This window comes from Artemia franciscana, chromosome 7, assembly GCF_032884065.1.
Source record: "Artemia franciscana chromosome 7, ASM3288406v1, whole genome shotgun sequence".
NCBI lineage: Eukaryota > Metazoa > Arthropoda > Branchiopoda > Anostraca > Artemiidae > Artemia > Artemia franciscana.
In genome coordinates, this window is record NC_088869.1 from 64,212,291 (window position 1) to 64,233,827 (window position 21,537).

Here is a 21,537-nt window from a genome sequence, read left to right on the forward strand (position 1 = left end):
GAATATGTTTTGGATTTGAAAAAAGTTTAATGAAATTATTTAATAGAATTTATCTATACTAAATGTTGATCAATAAGAAATAATTATTGCATACAAGACAGTATGGTAGCGGGATTAGTAGTTTCTTCAAAAACATCGAGAATCATCGATTTTTAAAGACGTTAGCTGCTTAAAAATAGAGCGATTGAATACGGAAAGATTGGATAAATTAAAATCAAAGAGAGTGAAATAATTTGAGATCTTTAAGAGATATAGCTTCAAATAATCAGAGTTATTTCAATAAACATCTTGATGAATCGTGGAAAGGCTATTTGATGTAATTATTTTAGGGAAGGGACTTATACTAAATTTCCGGTGATACTTTTGTTGACACCCTCAGTGACTAGCAAAGGTCTTTCTCCACTGTTCAAAAATATTATAAAGTTTACTCAACAATTTCTTATGTATATAAATTGCAGTGAGTTAAGTTGTTACTCCTTATTGGGAAATATTTGAAAAGCCTATTATCGACGGTTCTACAACCAAATATGAATATCCAGAAATTAGAGAAAACAACGTGAATATATCTCAAGAATTAAATTATAAGTACATTTTAAAAGATATGGGATCTTGGATTCATCTAAGTGATAGTTAACCTTATACAAAAGTAAAACTAACACTATTGGATGGAAAAAATATGCGAAATAATTGTGAAACTACTTGAACAAATAAAGAATTTAATTTATTCTGAAATGCTGAATATATTATCAATGGATAATGTATTGAAGGTATTGATTTTGTAGGTATAATGACTACTGTTAACAATTTATTAAAATTTTGAAATTATTACAGTCAAAGCGCAGCTACTGATATGTTTTGGTATGATTCGTATATTCCGTATACGTCCGTATATTCCTTTAAAGCAGAAAATGAGTTTGAAAGCACTTTTATATATTTTCCAGAAGGTGATGGAACCATTACAACAAAACGAAATAGTGCTTTTGATAGTGATTTATTTAAAAGATTGAAACAAAACCAAAGAAATGCATGTGGTTAGTGTGTATTTACCATTATCACAATTATTTTTATTTTGTCAAGATATTAATCGTGTTTTTAGAGGTGTTACACATCAAATTACATTAAAAATAAACGACTATTCCAAAATGAATATAAAGTTTCGTGGTCAAAATTTTAAAGTAGATGTGATGTATTTATCATGGATGTTACCAGTATTATACCCCAGTTTACCCATAGTGACTCAATTAGAAGCTGGATTTTTGAAGGAGGGGCAACAATTCAAAGCTGGACTATTATACGACAGCTCATTTAAATTAGGATGGATAGCACATAATCCTTTTAAAAGTGACAATAAAACGGATAAGCAATTAACATGGAGGGTAGATAGTGAACACTAAAATACAACTAAATTTTGGTTATGTTACAGAAATCTAAAACAGATAACAGTTATACACAAAACGGTAGGGAATTTTACAATAAAAACACTAAAATAATTGAAGTGAGAATAAATGGATATAAATATCAATAAGAAGAGTTTAAATGTGATTTCAGTGATGCTAATGAAGATTATTCTAACACTTATCAGCGATTTGTACAGTTAAAACGTACACATAGAAATGTTGACAGTGGAACAACCGTAAGTTGCGATGATTTTAAATCAGTGTGTCCTTTATTTTGCTTTGATTATCCAAAGCATTAATCGAATGTTTATCAAAGGGGGTCAACTGCTGATATAAAAATTTAATTTTATTGGACAAAACGCCTGCTAATCAATGGAACATTTATTGTGTTATATTTTCAGCAAGACAATCAATCATGGAAGTCATTGATAGTAAATTTTACGTTAATATTTAAATTAATTTCGATTTAAAAATTTGTTTAATAAAATTATTTCCAAATAAGAGGAGAAACTTTTAAAAATTAAATTACGAAATTATTAAAAATGTAAACATCTCTTCCTAGAATACTAAGGCACATCTAACCAAATAACGTGTCATTACTCAAATTGCTTCTGACACATGTTTTGATTCCCTCTCAGAATTCTTTCACTTGATGAATCAATTCTGGGGAGAAAGTCAAAGGAAATTAAAGAAAAATTATCTCTGATTCTGAAAATTACAAAAAAAAATATTTACTAATAAATGGAAAAACTTTTAAGTGAAATGAAAATGGAAAACAAATATAATCGAACTATTAAGAAAGAAGATTTAGACGTTGGAATAGAATGCAGATTAGAGGAATGCAATGTGCTACTGCTAAATACAGAAAGAAAATTGTTATAATTGACGGTTTTAAAGGTTAATGGTTGATCTTATGCACCTAAGAGTTTTATTTCCATAGGAGCTTTCGAAAAAAAATTAAAAAAAATTAGACAAAGGTGTAATTCTAAAGGTTGTTAAAAGAAAAATAAAGATAATATAAATTATTTAGATATTGATGTCGAAGTGTCCACTAAATATTAAATCATATCAAATCCTTACACTTTACAGTAGTATAAAAAAAAATGGAGTTAAATTCTTATTTCACAAACTCATCAAATTTTTATGCCACGAGACCTGTTTTCACCTTAAAGCTCAGGATAGGCAAATGTAAAAATGCTGGAAATTTTCATTTACAATGGTACGAATTCAACTGGAAATGGGGTAAATTGATGGGGCTATCAAGTTGCGGCCTAGAACCCATGTTTACATTGAAAAAAAGTATACAAAATAAGACCAAATTCATTTACAAGGACTTGTTTTGATTTTGAACATAGGAATGGAAAATGGTCAAAATGTGCAATATTGGATGTTAGAATGATGTAACATGGAGATAAAATCATGTAAATTAAATTGGGTGACATAGGTGGGGCCGAACCGGCAATTACTGTACCACTGTCTCCTGAACATCTGCTTATCTGAAAAAACTGACAAATTGTCCTTTAGGTCTTAGAAGTAATGTAAATTAGTTATTTGGTCAAGGATATCATTAGGGACCGAAAAACCTGGAAAATAGTTTCACTGGAAAAGAAGCCCTAAGACTTGTTTCCGATCATTTAGGAGTCATAATACCATTGGTTTTATTGTAGGCTTTACCGTTCCTTACAAACAAAATACTTAAGATAATGTAATAATTATCAGGATATTGTAATTGGTATAAGAGGGCTTATTCGTATGAATTAAACATCTTAATATTTCAAAAACATTACATGTTTCGAGATGATGCACATTCACTATGGAGATGTGTGTTCAATTTAAAGTAGTGATGTAGATCAATATACCATGCGGGATACAAAGAAGTATTGGCAAAAGTGCCAATACTTCTTTGTATCCTAAATATAGAACTCATTGTCCAAAAAAGAACTTGAGGATTCTTTCCCTAAAGGCTTGAAAATTGTTTAAGTGAGTTATTGGGTGAAAAAAAACCTGTATGGAGAGAAAAAACCTGAAATTTCTTATTTGCCCAAAATCGGGGAATATCTTTTTTTTCACAATTAGCTACTAATTTTACTTTCGATGGTCCCTTGACTTTGACTTTTCTCAATTCCATGGCAAAGAACTAAAATATTTTGGACCCATAAAACTGAACCTTAAATTTTGTCTTTACTATCGGCTTAAAAATGAAAACTCAGTGGTTTACAAGGCCATTTGAAAATATTAAGTTGGTAGACCCTTCCTGGATTGAAAGAGTACAACATAAAGTCAAAAAATTTTATGAGTTAATGGTTTTGAAGTAGTGGTTTTTCCCAGAACGGCTTATTTATAAAACGCATGTCTATGCTTTCTATCTAGGTATAAAGTCTAATATATAGCAATAATTATTCAATTAAATATGGTGTTTCGTGGGGGTTCTAACCCAATAAGGTAAATTCCTAAATATAAAAAATAGGTTGTGTCATTACGGAAATTTCAAATGAAACCAGTCCCTCAACACTTTATACAAACGTCCATAGCCTGTGGGGCAATGGCTTGGGTTTAATAACTAATTTAAGAAGCCGTAAACTTATGCTTTTCTATAATATCATAATCATAAGTTGTACTCTTAGACCCTTCCTATGAACCTAGCAATCATAAAAAAATATTGCTGGTTTCATGATACCTAGAAATAGGCCCATGCAGTCATAAAGACAGGGCTATGATACCTGGAAATAAACCAAGTCATGTAGACAAGGCCATTTACGCAATTGGGAGATAAACAGTTTAGTGATGGTTAGGTAAACAGTTAAGTGATGGGAGATGAGGATGGCTTCAGTCTTATCAAACAGTTCGTGGTAACGAACTGTAGTAAGGAGCGACCCGGCTCAATAGTAACCAAAACTCTAAAAAATGGAATTTTGATACCAATAGCTACATCAGAAGAATCGCATTTTAATGCTGGTTTTAAATATATAAGTTTCATCAAGTTTAGTCTTACCCATCAAAAGTTAAGAGCCTGAGAAAATTTGCATTATTTTAGAAAATAGGGGGAAACGCCCCCTAAAAGTCATAGAATCTTTTTTTTTTTTTTTTTTTTTTCCCAGGGGTGATCGTATCGACCCAGTTGTCCTAGAATGTTGCAAGAGGGCTCATTCTAACGGAAATGAAAAGTTCTAGTGCCCTTTTTAAGTGACCAAAAAAATTGGAGGGCACCTAGGCCCCCTCCCACGCTAATTATTTTCCCAAAGTCAACGAATCAAAATTCTGAGATAGCCATTTTATTCAGCGTAGTCAAAAACCCTTATAACTATGTCTTTGGGGAAGAGTTACTCCCCCACAGTCCCCGTGGGAGGGGCAACAAGTTACAAACTTTGACCTGTGCTTACATATAGTAATGGTTATTGGGAAGTATACAGGCGTTTTCAGGAGGATTTTTTTGGTTTGGGGGAGGGGTTGAGAAGAGGGGGATATGCTGGGGGAACTTTCCTTCGAGAATTTGTAATGGGAGAAGAAAATTTCCATGAAGGGAGAGCAGGATTTACTAGCATTATTTAAAAAAAAAAACAATTAAAAAATAAAAGTGAAAAAGCTTTTTCAGCTGGAAGTAAGGAACAACAATAAAACTTAAAACAAACAGAAATTATTACCCATATGAGGGGCTCACCTCCTTCTAATACCTCACTCTTTACGCTAAAGTATTTTCGGTAATTTCAACTACTTATTCTACGGCTTTTGTGATTCAGGGGGTCATTCTTAATGAATTGGGATAAAATTTAAGCTTTAGTGTTAAGAGCGAGGTACTGACGATAGGGCGAATTCCCTCATATATGTAATAAAAACATGAGAATACAAAAGTTCTTTACGTAAGCTAATTTATAAGTTACGTAAATCTTTTACCAATAAAAAGATTCGTAAAAAATTAAAAGTTTTAGTTGCCTTTTTAATTAACCAAAAAATCGGGGGGCAACTAGGCTTCGTCCCCCGCTCTTTTTTTCTCAAAATCATTCGATCAAAATTATGAGAAAGCCATTGAGCCAAAAAAAAAAAATATGCAAATTTCGTTTTGATTATTCCTCTGCGGAGAGCCAAAATCAAAACATGCATTGATTCAAAAACGTTCAGAAATTAAATAAAAAAAACAAGTTTTTTCAACTGAAAGTAAGGAGTGACATCAAAACTTAAAACGCACAGAAATTACTTCGTATATGAAAGAGGCTGCTTCCTCATCAACGCCCCGCTCTTTACGCTAAAGTTTTTTACTGTTTTAGAAAGAAGAATTGAGAGAAAGATTCAAACTTTAGCGTAAAGAGCGGGGCGTTGATGAGGAAGCAGCCTCTTTCATATACGAAGTAATTTCTGTGCGTTTTAAGTTTTGATGTCACTCCTTACTTTCAGTTGAAAAAACTTGTTTTTTTTATTTAATAGCTAAAGAAGAACTATGATGAATTTCAGTCCTTCGAATTTGCAATCTCTGTCTCAATTCATCTAAATTCAATGATCCATTTATTCAATATTCAGTTAAAATTTATTGAACAAAACTATTGCTGACCAAATACTTTGACTAATTGACTAAATATTCAGATTCACTCCAAAATGGAAAATCAATAAATAAATTTATTTGTAAGCAGAAAAAAATTAAAAAGCCTAGCAAATAGTTTAAGTATTAATCAATGTAAAAACCCTGTCAAGTTAAAAGTAATAAATATCAAATATAAAAATATGTTCCAACAAGAAATTTTTCAAAGAAAAGTAAAACTATACCGAAACCTTGAAAGAGCAAAAAAAAAAGAAACACGAAACGTCAAAATCAAAGTGAACTACTACCAATCAATAAATGAATCTTAAAAAGAGCACAAATTAAAATGAATGGTCAGTTCAAACTTAAAGGAAAAGAAATTAGCACAAAGAGGGATAAGGCAAAATTCCCTTAAAATTTCTGAAGGCCACAGCGTCATTTGTGCTTTGCTGAGATTTTTTTAGTATTATTTTTATGCAATTGTAATATTTAAACATTAAAGATAACTGAGATTTCCAAAATTTAATAGAAATTAATATGGTAAGCATTCAGTCTCCTTTCAATAGTTCCTTACGTTAGTCTTGATTATCATAGAGATCTTTTTTTGTCTTGTGTGGTTTTAACTAATAAAAACAACAGAGTTTAAGAGTGACAATAATGGCTAAATGAGAGGGCACACTGTCGTGGTGAAGCATTTACGCTGGATCTTGCCACAAGTCGAATATCTTTCTTTCAATACTTTAACTCAGACAGTTAATTACTTCCACCAAGTAACAAAAGAATTAACTTTTTTTTCCGTGTGTGACACACAACAAGGAGCACAGTTCCATGCGGGTAAAAGAAAAAAAAACAGCTTTGCCTATATTTTCAATTTTGATATCCTGGCCTTTTGTCTGAAGCTTGTGTTTTTTTTTTGTTTGTTTGATGCTCTGCTTTTTATTCTTAGGACCTTATTTTCCTCATTTTCCACGCTACATAGTTTACCACTGAATTGAATTCCACTGTCCTGGAAAAAAAATGTCCCTATTGTTCGAAAGTTGTGTTTGTTTGTTATAGAGAGGCAATATGTTCTTCGTTGCTATTTAAGGAGAGATGGGCAGAATATGTGGAAGATACAGAGAAATGTAGTCTTTTGTCTGAAGCTCATCTGATTTTTTTTTTTTTTTTTTATTCGGTACTCCGCTTTTGATTCTCAGGCCCTCATTTTCCTCATTTTCTACGCTATGTCGTTTACCACTGAATTATTTCCACTGTGCTGGAAAAAAAAATGTCCCTTTGTTATAGAGAGGAAATGTGGTCTTCGTTTCTATTTAAAAACAGATGGGCAGAAGATACCGAAGATGTGGAGATATGTAGGCTTTTGTCTGAAGCTCATCTGATTTTAATTTTTTTTTTTAATAAACTACTTTTGATTCTTAGGACCTCATTTTACACGCTGTGTCGCTTACTACTAAATTGAATTCCACTATCCAGAAAAAAAATGTTTTAACGATACAGAGTTATTAGCCCATACAGAGCAACCACAACAAATGTATGGGTAAACACACAGCAAAATAAAGCAATCGAAGAAGGCACACCCAGAGATCTGGAGAACCTTGAAGCTATAATATTTAAATTTGTTTTCCATGAGAGATTTTCATCAACCATAAAACCCAAATATTTTGTAACATTTACTCTTTTTATAGAATTGACTTGGCTACAGGCTTGTAAATGACATAAAAATTGCTGCTCCAATCTAAACATCCGTTTGATATATTCAGGTAGAAGCTAGTAAAAGACTATCGTCTGCAATAAGGATTATACCAGCCTCCGACAAATAATACTTAATCTAATCTATAAAAACTAAAAACAGAAAATAACCTAGTATAGAACCCTGGGGTACTCCGAAAGTTATGGCACTAGCCACAGAAGTAAAACACTCAGTCACCACCATTTGCTTCCGGTCACTTAAATAAGATTCAAAACTAAGATTCATTTTCCAATTTTCCAAATACTATATGTAGACAATGGGCAAAGTTCATAACTTCCAGCCCTTCCCCCAAGTACTGTTGAGAAACAAGTCGTCCTCAAAGACATAACTATTATATATTTTGACTATGCTGGACAAAATGACTATCTCAAAATTTTGATCCGGCGATATTGATAAAAAAATGAGCGTCAAAGGGGGCCTTATTGTCTTCCGATTTGTTTCCACTTAAAAACTGTGCCAAAACGTTTAATATATGAAGGGGAAACATTCCCTAAAAGTCATTAAATCTTAATACAAATCACACCTTCAGATTCAACCTATCAGAAAATCCTACTGTAGAGATTACAAGCTCTTATCTGCACAAATGTGGAATTTGAATTTTTTTGCCAGAAGAAAGTTGCATGTTTATTTGTTTGTTGTTTTTTTTCACAGGGGTGATCGTATCGACACAGTGGTCCTAGAATTTCACGAGAGGGCTCATTCCAAAGTACATTAAAAGCTCTAGCACTCTTTTTAAGTGAAAACAAATCGGAGGACAACTAGGCCCCCACATACACTCATTTTTTTGCCAGCGTCACCGGATGAAAGTTTGGAGATAGTCATTTTGTCCAGCATAGTCAAAATATCTAATAGTTATGTCTTTGAGGACGACTTGATCCTCAACAGTCCTTGGGGGAAGGACTGCAAGTTATGAACTTAGCCCATTGTTTATATATAGTATTTGAAAAATCGGAAAATGAATCTTAGTTTTGAATCTAATTTAAGCGACCGGAAGGAAATGGTGGTGAATGATTGTTTTACTCATGTGGCGTAACTTGCAGAGTACCCCAAGGTTCTATACTAGGTCCTCTTCTAATTTTAATTTTTACAGATTGGATAAAGTGTTATTTGTCAAGAGACTGGTATGATCCTTTTAGCAGATGATAGACTTTTACTAGCTTCTACCTGAATGTATCATACGGATGTTTAAAGCCTGAAGCCGATTCAATTCTATAAAAAGAGTAAAGGTTACAACATATTTGGGATTTATGATTGATGAAAATCTATCATGGAAAACACATTTAAATATTATAGATTCAAAGTTGTTCGATTGCTTTTTTGCTATTTTTTCCCTTAAATTTGTTATGGTTGCTCTGATTGGGCTAGTAATTCTGTATGGGGTAGTATTTTTTTTTCCAGGACAGTGGAATTTAATACAGTGGTAAACATTAGTGTTAAGATATCTTATGAATTTTATTACTAATTCTTCATATCATTAATGATTCTCTTTTAAATTGTTTCCCTGAACTGTGGAGCCGCAAATATATATATGTATATATATATATATATATATATATATATATATATATATATATATATATATATATATATATATATATATATATATATATATATATATATATATATATATATAAATCATGAAAAGAGAAATCACCAATGCAACAGCACAAACACATAATATATATATATATATATATATATATATATATATATATATATATATATATATATATATATATATATATATATATAAATCATGAAACGAGAAATCACCAATGCAACAGCACACACATTAAAAAAAAAGAAAAAAAAAAGAATATATATATATATATATATATATATATATATATATATATATATATATATATATATATATATATATATATATATATATATATATATATATATATATATATATATATATATATATATATATATATATATATATATATATATATACTGCAAGTTACATTTGGTTATTTGGTTAAACCTATGGTCTGAGGAGGTTAGACGCATGTAAAATTTAAACTTTCTAGTACCTGATTGAGTTGGAAAAATTTTAAATTGGAGTTTATGCCACCATTTGAGTGAAAAGCACTGCCATTCAGTTTGTTTTTGATTAATATTTATTGGTTTGAACGAAGGAAGCTATTTTTCATTTGGTTTAACCTAGGGTCTGATGATGCTAGACACATCTATATTTAAAGTTTCTAGTACCTGATTGAGTTTAAGGTTTGGAATTTCAATTAATTCCAGGGTCTCTTTAGATGAATTGGAGCACTTTAAATACATTGCAAAGGGAATATTTCGCTAAGGTAGTACTTGATATCTATTTTCAAAGTGTTCTCTGTCATCACCAAAAGAAAACCTCGAAGATTTTATTTATGTTGTCCTTTCTCATCGGCAACTATTAAAAAACAAGACTTTCAAGAACATAATCGACACTATTGAGAAAGATACTTTGAAACCCTTCCTTTATCACAGCAGCAAAACACACATGCAAAAAAACTCTCGAGACGACGGGATTAAAACAAAATTAATTCCACCATCACAGGATTGCAAACCATCATTCCCCTAGTATTACAATCATTTTCGCAATAAAAGGAATCCATGAATTTTATTAGCTCGAAATCCATGACTTTCATCAATATTTAGCCTCCATAGTTGTATCGATTTTTTATCCTTTTCTTGGAAAAATTTTCAATTTTTTTTTTTTTACTTGTTTGAACAGGCTTTACTAGAAATTAAAAAAAAACAAGTTTTTAACTGAAAGTAAAGAGTGACATTAAAACTTAAAAGAACAGAAATTACTTTGCATATGAAAGGGGCTACTCTCTCCTCAACGCCCCACTCTTTACGCTAAAGTTTTACTCTTTTTCTCTACTCTACTTTTTAAAGCAGTAAAAAACTCTAGCGTAAAGAGCGGGGCGTTGAGGAGGGAGCAGCCCCTTTCATATGCAAAGTAATTTCTGTTCGTTTTAAGTTTTAATGTCGCTCCTTACTTTCAGTTAAAAAACTTGTTTTTTTTATTTAATTTCTGAACGTATTTGAATTAATGTATGTTTTGATTTCGGCTCTTCGCAGATGAATAATTAAAACAAAATATGCATATTTATTTTTTTGGCTAAAGGGCTTTCTCATAGTTTTGATCGAATTATTTTGAGAAAAATGGAGTGGGGGAGGAGGCTTAGTTGCTCTCTAGTGTTTTGGATACTTAGAAAGGCAACTAGAACTTTTAATTCTTTACAAACGTTTTTATTAGTAAAAGATGTAACTTACGAGTTAGCTTACGTGACGAACTTCTGTATCCGTATATTTTATTACGTATATGAGGGGGTTAACCCTCGTCAGTACCTCGCTCTTTATGCTAAAGCTTAAATTTTGTCCCAATTCCTTAAGAATGATCCCTGAATCAAAAAGCCCATAGAATAAATAGTTGAAATTACTAAAATTACTTTAGAGTAAAGAGTGAGGTATCAGGAGGTAAACCCCTCATATGCGTAATAATTTTTTTGTTTTAAGTTTTAATGCTGCTCCTTACTTTCAATTGAAAAAACTTTTTCATATTTATTTTTTCCCTTTTTTTTTAAATAAATGCTAGAAAATTCTGCGCTCCGTACATGGAAATTTTCTTCCCCCATGACAAATTTCTCCATGGAAAGTTCCCCCAACAAATCCTTCTCTTTTCAAGCCCTCCCGTCCAAACCAAAAAATTCCCCTTAAAACGTCTGTACACTTCCCAATAGCCATTGCTATATGTAAGCACTAGTCAAAGTTTGTAACTTGTAGCCCCTCCCACGGGGACTGTGGGGCTGTCAGCCGTCCTCAAAGACATAGCTATAACGTTTTTTGACTATGTTTAATAAAGTGGCTATCTCAGAATTTTGATCCGGTGACTTTGGGAAAATAATTAGCGTGGGAGGGGGCCTAGGTGCCCTCCAATTTTTTTAGTCACTTAGAAAGAGCACTAGAAATTTTTATTTCTGTTAGAATGAGTCCTCCTGTAACATTCTAGGACCACTGGTTCGACACAAACACTCCTGTTGAAAAGAAAAAATACATGCATCCGTGATTTGCGTTCTGGCAAAAAAAAAATACAAAATTCCACATTTTTGTAGATAGGAGCTAGAAACTTCTACAGTGGGGTTCTATGATACGTTGAATCTGATGGTGCGATTTTTATGACTTTTTAAGATTCTATGACTTTAAGCCGGCGTTTCCCCCTATATTCTAAAATTAGGTATATTTTCTCAGGCTCGTAACTTTTGATGGGTAATACTAAACTTGATGAAACTTAAATATTCAAATTAAGCATTAAAATTTAATTCTTTTGATGTAGCTATTGGTATAAAAATTTCGTTTTTTAGAGTTTTGGTTACTATTGAGCCGGGTCGCTCCTTTCGACAGTTCGTTACCACGAACTGTTTGAAAACTGAACAGCTAGGGATTGGGAAGGCGAACTGAAACTAAGATTTATCTTCACTTTTTAGAATTTTAATAAATAGTTACTGAGCTTGGTAAGATAAGAGTAATTCAAATTTACGAGCTATCCACAATAGAAACGTTTTTTGAAGTGTCTGACGAGAAATAATTAAAACTCTTAACTTTTCTAAAGTAGGTAATCCTATTTTACAAGTAACAATCCTACATAGTAAGTGGATTTCTTATGTATCAATTTATTTCAAAATTACTTGCATTAGAGTTTCGATAACTATTGAGCCGGGTCGCTCCTTACCACAGTTCGTTACCACGAAGTATTTGAAACCTGAACAGCTAGGGATTGGGAAGGCAAACTGAAACTAAGATTTGTCTTCACTTTTTAGAATTTTAATAAAGATTTACTGAGCTTGGTAAGATAAACTAAGCTCATGCCCACTTTTAAGGTCCAAATTTTATGCTCGGAACTTTTAAGAGTAATTCAAATTCACGAGCTATCCACAATAGAAACGTTTTTTGAAGTGTCTGACGAGAAGCAATTAAAACTCTTAACTTTTCTAAAGTAGGTAATCCTACTTTATAAGTAACAATCCTACATAATAAAAGGATTTTTTTATGTATCTATTAATTTAAAAATTACATGCATTAGAGTTTCGATAACTATTGAGTCGAGTCGCTCCCAAACTCCTGGACTTAATCGGTATCAGAATTATTTTCAATGCAAGTGTATGAGTTCCTGTGTAAATGTAGTCTAGTGGGATTGTTCTTTCTGTGTTTCTCTTTATTTCTTTTGATTCTTTGTGTGTCTTTTTTCATCCTAGAAAAATCCTTATCCTTTTATCCAAGTGTTTCTTTCTCTTTTCCCTCTGCAATGCACAATTCTTATGTTTTTAAAAGGTAATAAAAAAGTCAAAACAAAAATAATTATTGTTCAGGACAATTTTGCATGTTTCAGTTTTCAACCTGCTTATTTAATTTCAGATGTCCTTCTGCTCTCCTTGTTTTATTCCAACAAAAACCTATCATAAACAAGGATAATTAACAATTCCGAAAATTAACTCCGGAGCTGAGAGACTATTTGGCGTTTAAATTGTCGTTTGTATTTCTCTTATTAGTGAGAAGCCTTTAATTGATACAATATTATAAACGTCTTACTGCTTCCTTTTAGTTGAATTGTAGAAACTTAAGGCTTCTCAAAATCTATATCCTCTCGACTCCATTCTGCATTATTTGTGAAAGAAGCAGTACAAAAATCATATTTCCTTTCAAGTGAATCTCCGCTTTGAAGACGGTAGAAGGGAAGGGTCTTAAGATAGAAACGAGCATCTTGGTATCCTATTTTACTATTTTTGGATATATAGAAAAAGACTTGGGGAAAATCAAGGTACGTGGGTGAGAGTCAAGTTTATAGATTTTGATTTTTTTCTGAATTTTTTTTCTTTTTTACTACCTTTCTGGCAATCACTTCTACAATATCAACTGTTGCATTGATTATCCAAATATCAAGCTAATTCGTATATACGAATTACTTTAGATCGAGTTTACCAAAAAAAAATGAAAAAAAATATTTCTGGTCATATTTTTTTATATTCTAGGGAAGTTCATTTCAAGCAAGATAGAGAGAAAGTAAGAAATCCTCTTCAATAGATTACCCTAAAGACTGTGTTTGTAGTTTTTTCCATGTACTAATTTTTGTGCGTATTTTAGATCTCTTCAGTTTCTGAATGAACCAATTGCTTCAATTTAAACAATTTAGTCCCAAACGCAGTCATGTTGTTTTTTATTTCCTCCCAATTTCTTAACAGACGCGTCTTTCTTGCGCCCTTTTCAAGCAACTAAAAGTCCATGTCGCAAACAAGTGCTACTTTCTACCACTATGGGCTGAAAATAAAATTTTTGTCCCAAAAAGGGGCAGAATGTGATCAAATAAATATTATAAGATGGTAAAATGTTTTAGGATTGTTGACAAGCTCTTTACATAGGTGCATATATCAGATCTTGCCAGTGCCAAGTGCCAATTTCCACCATTTTTTGCCATAAATAAGAAATTCCTATCAAAGCTTGAATAAGAAACTGTCGAGTGAAAAGTCTGAGAACTTGAATTATATTCTTGAAGTGAACTTGAGAACTTGAAAATTCTGAGTAAATTTTCTGAAAACTGTCAAGAAGTAATATCAGTTTTGGAGGTCATGTTGCCACATGCTGCCGTGCTCGTTCCTAAATGACGTAGATAATTTCAAAGACCTTACTGCCTTTCCATGACGAACAATAAAAGTTCAAATTGGGATAAAATCCTTTTAATAGACAGTGATAAATTTCACAAAAAGTACTAGATATTTCGGTCACTGCATACGTGACTAAGATATCTAGTACTTTTTGTGATATACATTACTGTCTATTAAAAGAATTTTATCCGTATTTAAACTTTTATTGTTCGTCCCTAAATATATGCACAGACTATACAAATCGACTAAAATTGTTTAGAACGTCCATGTACTACTACTAACGGATTTCGCAGAACCACATTATCGTATACTAGCTTTTAGATGAGATTGAAAGGTCAGTGATTTTTGTTTTTTGGAGATTGAGATGCCCAACTCCTCGACAAGGTCATATTGTGGCAGAATTCTCCGGTTTGTTTTGATCTTTCCTTTAGATCGCAATAGGGAAAAGATTTAACCCATAATACTCCCTAATTTGGAAGCATTTGGACTAAGAATATAATGAGGGGAGAGTAGCTGCTCATTTATTGTAGAAATATTTTTAGTTTAAGTTTAAAAATTATAATTATGTCATGCCACTAGATGAGTGGGCAAACTTCTCGTCATATCATCATCTCATCATCAACATCTCATCATCCCGTTGAAAACTGTAGTACTTTGTAAGCCAATTTTTATGTAAATCTATTTATGTAAATTAAAGGTTAGTTACTTTATTTTTCTTATGTTTTCTTTTGTTGCAATAGTCTGTAATAAACCATTTTTTTTACCTGAAAAAACGGGGAAGATACTGTGGGACAATCAATATACTCCGGAATTGATATTTTCCTGCGAATCATCCCCTAAAAGGAAAAAAATCTCACTACCTGAAAAATCCTTTCGATATTTCAGAACCCTTTTCTTACAACAATCTTAAGGGGGTCATCTTTTTTAAACTCAAGTTTTGTTTTCAGAACATAGTTATCAAAAGGCTAAGCTATTACTTAAGGGTCTAGAATGGCTTGTGTAGAGGCTATCCTAAAAATGTGTATTAAAAATGTGTATTAACAGGATTGAATTTATATAATAGTTTGGAAGAGTATTAACTGGAAAAACTAATTCCTCAAAAACCAGAGCCTATATCCTCATTTTAATTAATAGCTTAGGAGAATGATGGATACAAAGATATAATTACAATACCTGTATAATGAATCCATTAGAAGCCAGAAACCAAGGAATATAATAAAGCCATGACAACGAATACATCTCCTTTGTACTGTTTTTGTTTGGTCTTTTTCTCCATGTTATATTCAAAGGCTAATCAAAAACAGATAGGATACCATTAATTAGCGTATATACGTAAATAAAAATGGCTACAAAACAGATGATTATACGTTCCAAAGTTAGACAGCCTAATTCAAGGATATGCATTTCCCTGACTTTCAATAACAAACTAAATTAAAATACGCACTTCAAAATACTGAAACTGTCTCTTATTGATATATTTTTTAATCAAGCTATTGTTTCGGTGGGGATCAGTTTAGAGATTATCCCCTTAAGTGCCAAGGACATTGAAAATGACATCTGACTTTTTGAATTGGTCTATTGGGACTCACACGAACATATACATCTAAAAAAATTGGGATACATCACTATTTCAATTTTTATTGAGAAGGGCCTCCATAGGCAGTTATGCAGTTTTTGGCAGTAGCGAGTGCCAAATATAAAAAAGTAACTACTTTTACAATTTATGAAAAACCATAAAAAAAAAATTATCTAAAAACACTGGGCTTGGAGCAACTTAAGAATATGGTGCTTTCCTTTGAGGGTGTAGTTGTCTTAGGGAATCGAAGACTGTTAATATTTGAATTTCTATGGATGTCTAATTAGTTTTGCATATACCGGTTCAATGTGGGAGCACTGAAGGAGATGTGTTACTACCCTAAAATCTTCGTAATTTTGTGACGACACAAGGAATAACCATCTATAACTACTATTTTGGGTATAAATTGACCTAAACTAGGTCCACGGGAGAAACTGCTTTTATTTTGATGGGCATAGTGTTTAATGAAAACTATGGGAATAGGAAAAGAATATAGAAGAAAAAAGTGGATTAAATGGAAATAGATCCTTTCGGACCATTCAAATTCTTTGACGCACAGGGGTAACATTTAAGTTGTAAGTATGAGCTGCCTAAAACTTAGATAAAAAAGGAACATAAGACCACGCTGTAATAACTTGCATTTTAAAGTTGCTTGCTTTTTCTAAAAGAAGAAAAGAGGAGAAAAAGAATATTGGGTATAAAATTGTAGGGGTCATTATGCTCTTGGATGTGGTGCGGACTCAGCCTTTGACGCTCCTTGGGTGGACTAATAAGAATCTTTGAATTTTAGAATTGTCTAATACTGTTTTACCAAAAATATAGGCTACTAAGCAAGACTCCGTACACAAAAGAAAAACTCAAAACTAGTACTTAAACAAAGGGGTATTGTCTTAATTTCGAACAGGTTTCAGGCCCAAGTTTTCAACATAGATCTAACCCTTTGTCAGAAGGAAGGAGCTCACAACTGAAGGAGCTGATAATAAATTTCTGCTTTGCTTCGAAAGCAGTATTGCTCCAGTAATTAGGCAAACCAGGGCAAGGAAATTTAGAGTCAAGCACTCAAAAAGCAGAACCCTTTATCCAATACAAGCCCAGACATTTGAAATACTAAAACCGTACTAATATGAAGCTGAAGGGGCTCGTTGAGATAGAAACCTATTAGGGCACGATGACCGTGTAATAAGACAGCTTGGCTTATTAATATAAACTGTCATTGAAACTAATCGGAGAATCTTTTTCGTTTTTCTTAATTTGTTGTTTTTTTTTGTTTTTTTATTACAAAACTGCTTTAATGGCTGATAAATGTGGGCTTTCTTGTTGTGAGTTTTCAACTATTTGGAAGACAGCGCACACTGCAATGAATTTACACTAATTCTGTGTCTTTGGTTTTGTTTGTTTTGGATTTTTGTTTTTTTTACCGTGAGTAATTTTACCGATTCAGTAGTCAAAGAATAATGGGAAAGGGCTTATTTGAACAGAAATTGAAAGTTCTTTAGTAAAAATTAAATTAAAAAAAAACAAGTTTTTTTAACTGAACGTAAGGAGCAATATTAAAATTAAAAACGAACACAAATTACCCCATAAAAGAAAGAAGCTGCTCCCTCCTCAACGCCTCGCTCTTTGCGCTAAAGTTTGACTCTTTCTCTCAACTCTACTTTTTAAAACAGTAAAAAATTTAACGTAAAGAGTGAGGTGTCGAGGAGGGAACAGCCCCTTTCATATACGGGTAATTTCTGTTCGTTTTAAGTTTTAATGTCGCTCCTTGATTTCAGTTAAAAAAACTTGTTTTTTTTATTTAATTCCTGAACGTTTTTGAGTTAACCCATGTTTTGATTTCGGCTCTCCGCAGATGAATAATTAAAACAAAATTTACATATTTATTTTTTTGGCTAAATGCCTTTCTCATAGTTTTGATCAAATGATTTTGAGAAAAAAAGGATCGGGAGAGGATTCCCAGTTGCCCTCCAATTTTGTGGTTACTTAAAAAGGCAACTAGAACTTTTAGTTTTTTACGAACGTTTTCGTTAGTAAAATGTATATGTAACTTACGAATTAGCTTACGCGACAAACTTCTTTATTCGTATGTTTTTATTACGTATATGGGGGGGGGGGGTTCGCCCACTCGTCAGTACCTCGCTCTTTACACTAAAGCTTAAGGTTTGTCATAATTCCTTAAGAATGACCCCTGAATCACAAAAGCCGTAGAATCAATAGTTGAAATTACTAAAAATACTTTAGCGAAAGAGTGGGGTATTAAAAGGAGGTGAAACCCCTTATATACGTAATATAATTTGTTCTTTTTAGGTTTTGATGCTGCTCCTTGCACTCAGTTGAAAACACTTTTTCATATTAATTTTTTCATTGTTTTTTTTTAAATAAATGCTAGAAAATTTCCCCCTTCATGGAAATTTTTTTTCCCCATGAAAAATTCCTCCTTGGAAATTTTTCCCCACAAACCACCCTCTTCTCAACCCCTCCTCCCAACCAAAAAATCCCCCTAAAAACGTCTGTACACTTCCCAATAACCATTACTATATGCAAACACTGGTCAAAGTTTGTAACTTGCAGCCCCTCCCACGGGAACTTTGGGGATCTAAGTTGTCCCCAAAAACATAGTTATAAGGTTTTTCGACTATGCTGAATAAAATGGCCATCTCAGAATTTTGATCCGACGACTTTTTGGAAAAAAGAGCTTGGGAAGGGGGTCTAAATGCCCTCCAGTTTTTTGGTCACTTTAAAAGGGCACTAGAACTTTTCATTTCCGTTCGAGCGAGCCCTTTCGCAAAATTTTAGGAGCACTGGGTCGATACGATAACCCCTGGGAAAAAAAAAAATAAAACACGCATCCGTGATCTGTCTTCTGGCAAAAAATACAAAATTCCACATTTTTGTAGATTGAGACTTGAAAATTGTACAATAGGGTTTTCTGATACGCTGAATCTGATGACGTGATTTTTGTTAAGATTCTATTACTTTTTAAAGGTGTTTCCCCCTATTTTCTAAAATAAGGAAAATTTTCTCAGGCTCGTAACTTTTGATGGGTAAGACTAAACTTGGTGAAACTTATATATTTAAAATCAAAATTACAATACAATTCTTTTGATGTAACTATTGGTATCAAAATTTTAATTTTTAGAGTTTTGTTTACTATTGATCCGGGTCGCTCCTTACTACAGTTCGTTACCACGAACTGTTTGATTCATAGGAATTTTTAGTAAAAAAAAAGACAGGCTGGTCATAATAAAGTGCTAGTTTCTACCATTTTGTATCGTAAAACAGTAATTTTGACCTGAATGGGTGTACAAGCTATCGAAAAAAATTCCCAAGATTATTCATCGTAGAAATTCATCGTAAGGTCTGAAACAAGAAGACTTATTATAGGGTCAGTATTTTAATAGTTTTCAAGACAAATTCCTTAAACAAATATTTGTTGTAATATGCTTCTCATAGATGCCAGTAAGGGGAATCCCCCAGGGAAGAAGAAGCGATTAAGCAAAATATACAAATAGGAAAATGAGACATTTTATATTTGAATATTAGTGAAAACAGTGTTTCTGTAGCACTTGAACATCCTCCCCTCCCCCAAAAAAAATTTTTGGCTACACTCATGATACACCCCATCCACTTTTCCACATTTATATCGGGAGGCATGAGAATAAATTCTTTATTCTTACTTAGACAAAAAACAGTCTGTAATAAGAGGATCGCAATTGGCCCTTTAGCCAACATTATAGGCATATTCAATAAATATTACAAAGCGAGGGGGGCTTGACTTTGACTTGACTTTATTAAACAAGAAATGATATACATAAATCTTATAAAAAGGATACAGGGAGGCAAGTCCCTGTCTTCTTACTTACACAAAGGGAGACGGGGGATCTACGGATTCATTTTAACCTCCTGCTTGAAACCTAACTCTTTATTGATCTGAAGGTTCATGAAAAGTTTGGAAATTTTAAGATAAAAAGCACAGTTTTGGGGGCTTCATTTCCACTCCCCCTACGTACACAGACATTCACAATTTTAAACCATCTTGCATAGTTTTATCAAGCCTCAAGTGATAACTCTGCAACAGGGTATTGTGATATGCTGAAATTCATGGTATAATCAAACAGTTCGTGGTAGCGAACTATAAGTAAGCAGCGACACGACTCAGTAGTAACCGAAATTCTAAAATTGGAATTTTTACATCAATAGATTATCTAAAAAACCGTCTTATTATACTGATTCCAATTATATATGATCCATTAAATTTAGCGTGACCCTAAATTTTCAATATTTTCAGCTTTTTCAAGTTTTTTCCAACTGACTGTAAGGAATAACATTAAAGCTTAAAGCGACCAGAAGCTATTATGACATACATGAGGACAGTCATCCTCTCCTTAATACTTCACTCCTTACGCTTAAGTTTGATTTTTGTTTTCAAACAGTTCGTGGTAACGAACTGTAGCAAGGACCGACCCGGCTCAATAGTAACAAAAACTAAAAAAAAAATGGAATTTCGATACCAATAGCTACATCAAAAGAATTTTATGTTAATGCCAATTTTATATATATAAGTTTCATCAAATTTAGTCATACACATCAAAAGTTACGAGCCTGAGAAAATTTGTATTATTTTAGAAAATAGGGGGAAACATCCCCTAAAAGTCATAAGATATTAACGAAAATCACATCATCAGATTCAGCGTATCAGAAAACCCTACTCTACAAGTTTCAAGCTCCTTCGTTTTAATTATTCATCTGCGGAGAGCCGAAATTAAAACATGGATTAACTCAAAAACGTTCAGAAATTAAATGAAAAAAAGTTTTTTTTAACTGAAAGTAAGGAACGACATTAAAACTTAAAACGAACAGAATTTACCCCGTATATGAAAGGGGCTGTTCCCTCCTCAGCGCCCTGCTCTTTACGCTAAAGTTTTTACTGTTTTAAAAAGTCGAGTTGAGAGAAACAGTCATACTGGATTTTCCAAGAGAGAATTTTGTTTCATGTGACGGGGCCAAGGCTCACACATAAATGCCTCTCTTCAACTTTCCTTAGATCTTCTCAACTAAACAAAAAAATAACAAAACTCATAAAATTCTCAAATTTGGAAAACCAAGTTTTCTGAAAGGAGGTATTTTCCAGGGGAGAATTTTCTTAGGAGGGGATCTGAAATAACTAGACCCACAGACAGTGACAGTGTGAAGGGAAACACCCTTTAGCAGACATATAAAAGGAGACATAAATGTGGCTCTAAGGGTTTGTGGCGTCCGATTTTCTTTGTTTTTATGAAAACAAAACAGAGTTTTTTAATAAATTATATCATGCCGTCATTTATATCATGACTTTCAAAAGCCAACAATTGCAACAAGATTGGACATTTAAAAATTCCAACTTGTATTTTACCCAATGATATTGCCTCATATTTGCAGAAAACCAGAAAACTGAGTAGGGGGGTTGAGTTGCACGAGGGTTAAGTTAACGAGAGTTAAGCAGTACGGTGGATCAGTTGCACGGTGGTTCAGTTGCACGATGCTTCAGTTGCAAGGTGGTCCAGCTGCACGGTGGTTCAGTTGCACTGGGGTTCAGTTTCCCAAAGGTTCAGTTACACGGAGTTTAGTCAAGTGGGGTTGAGTTGTACGGGGCTTGAGTTCCATAA

General features: G+C 32.7%; 1 protein-coding gene and 1 long non-coding RNA gene across 2 annotated transcripts in view; one reads left to right on the top strand and one right to left on the bottom strand.

The window, feature by feature from the left end:
• LOC136028648 (uncharacterized) overlaps window positions 1-21,537 on the bottom strand; it is a 54,589-nt gene that overhangs the window by 27,595 nt on the left and 5,457 nt on the right. Inside the window, exon 2 of the long non-coding RNA XR_010617858.1 lies at window positions 15,493-15,609. This is a non-coding gene — a long non-coding RNA (uncharacterized LOC136028648). The remainder of the gene's footprint in view (window positions 1-15,492; window positions 15,610-21,537) is intronic.
• Window positions 13,355-21,537, top strand: part of LOC136028647 (innexin unc-9-like) — a 62,756-nt gene continuing 54,573 nt past the window's right edge. The window contains exon 1 of the mRNA XM_065706472.1: window positions 13,355-13,478. The gene's annotated coding sequence lies outside the window, so the exon portion shown is untranslated. The remainder of the gene's footprint in view (window positions 13,479-21,537) is intronic.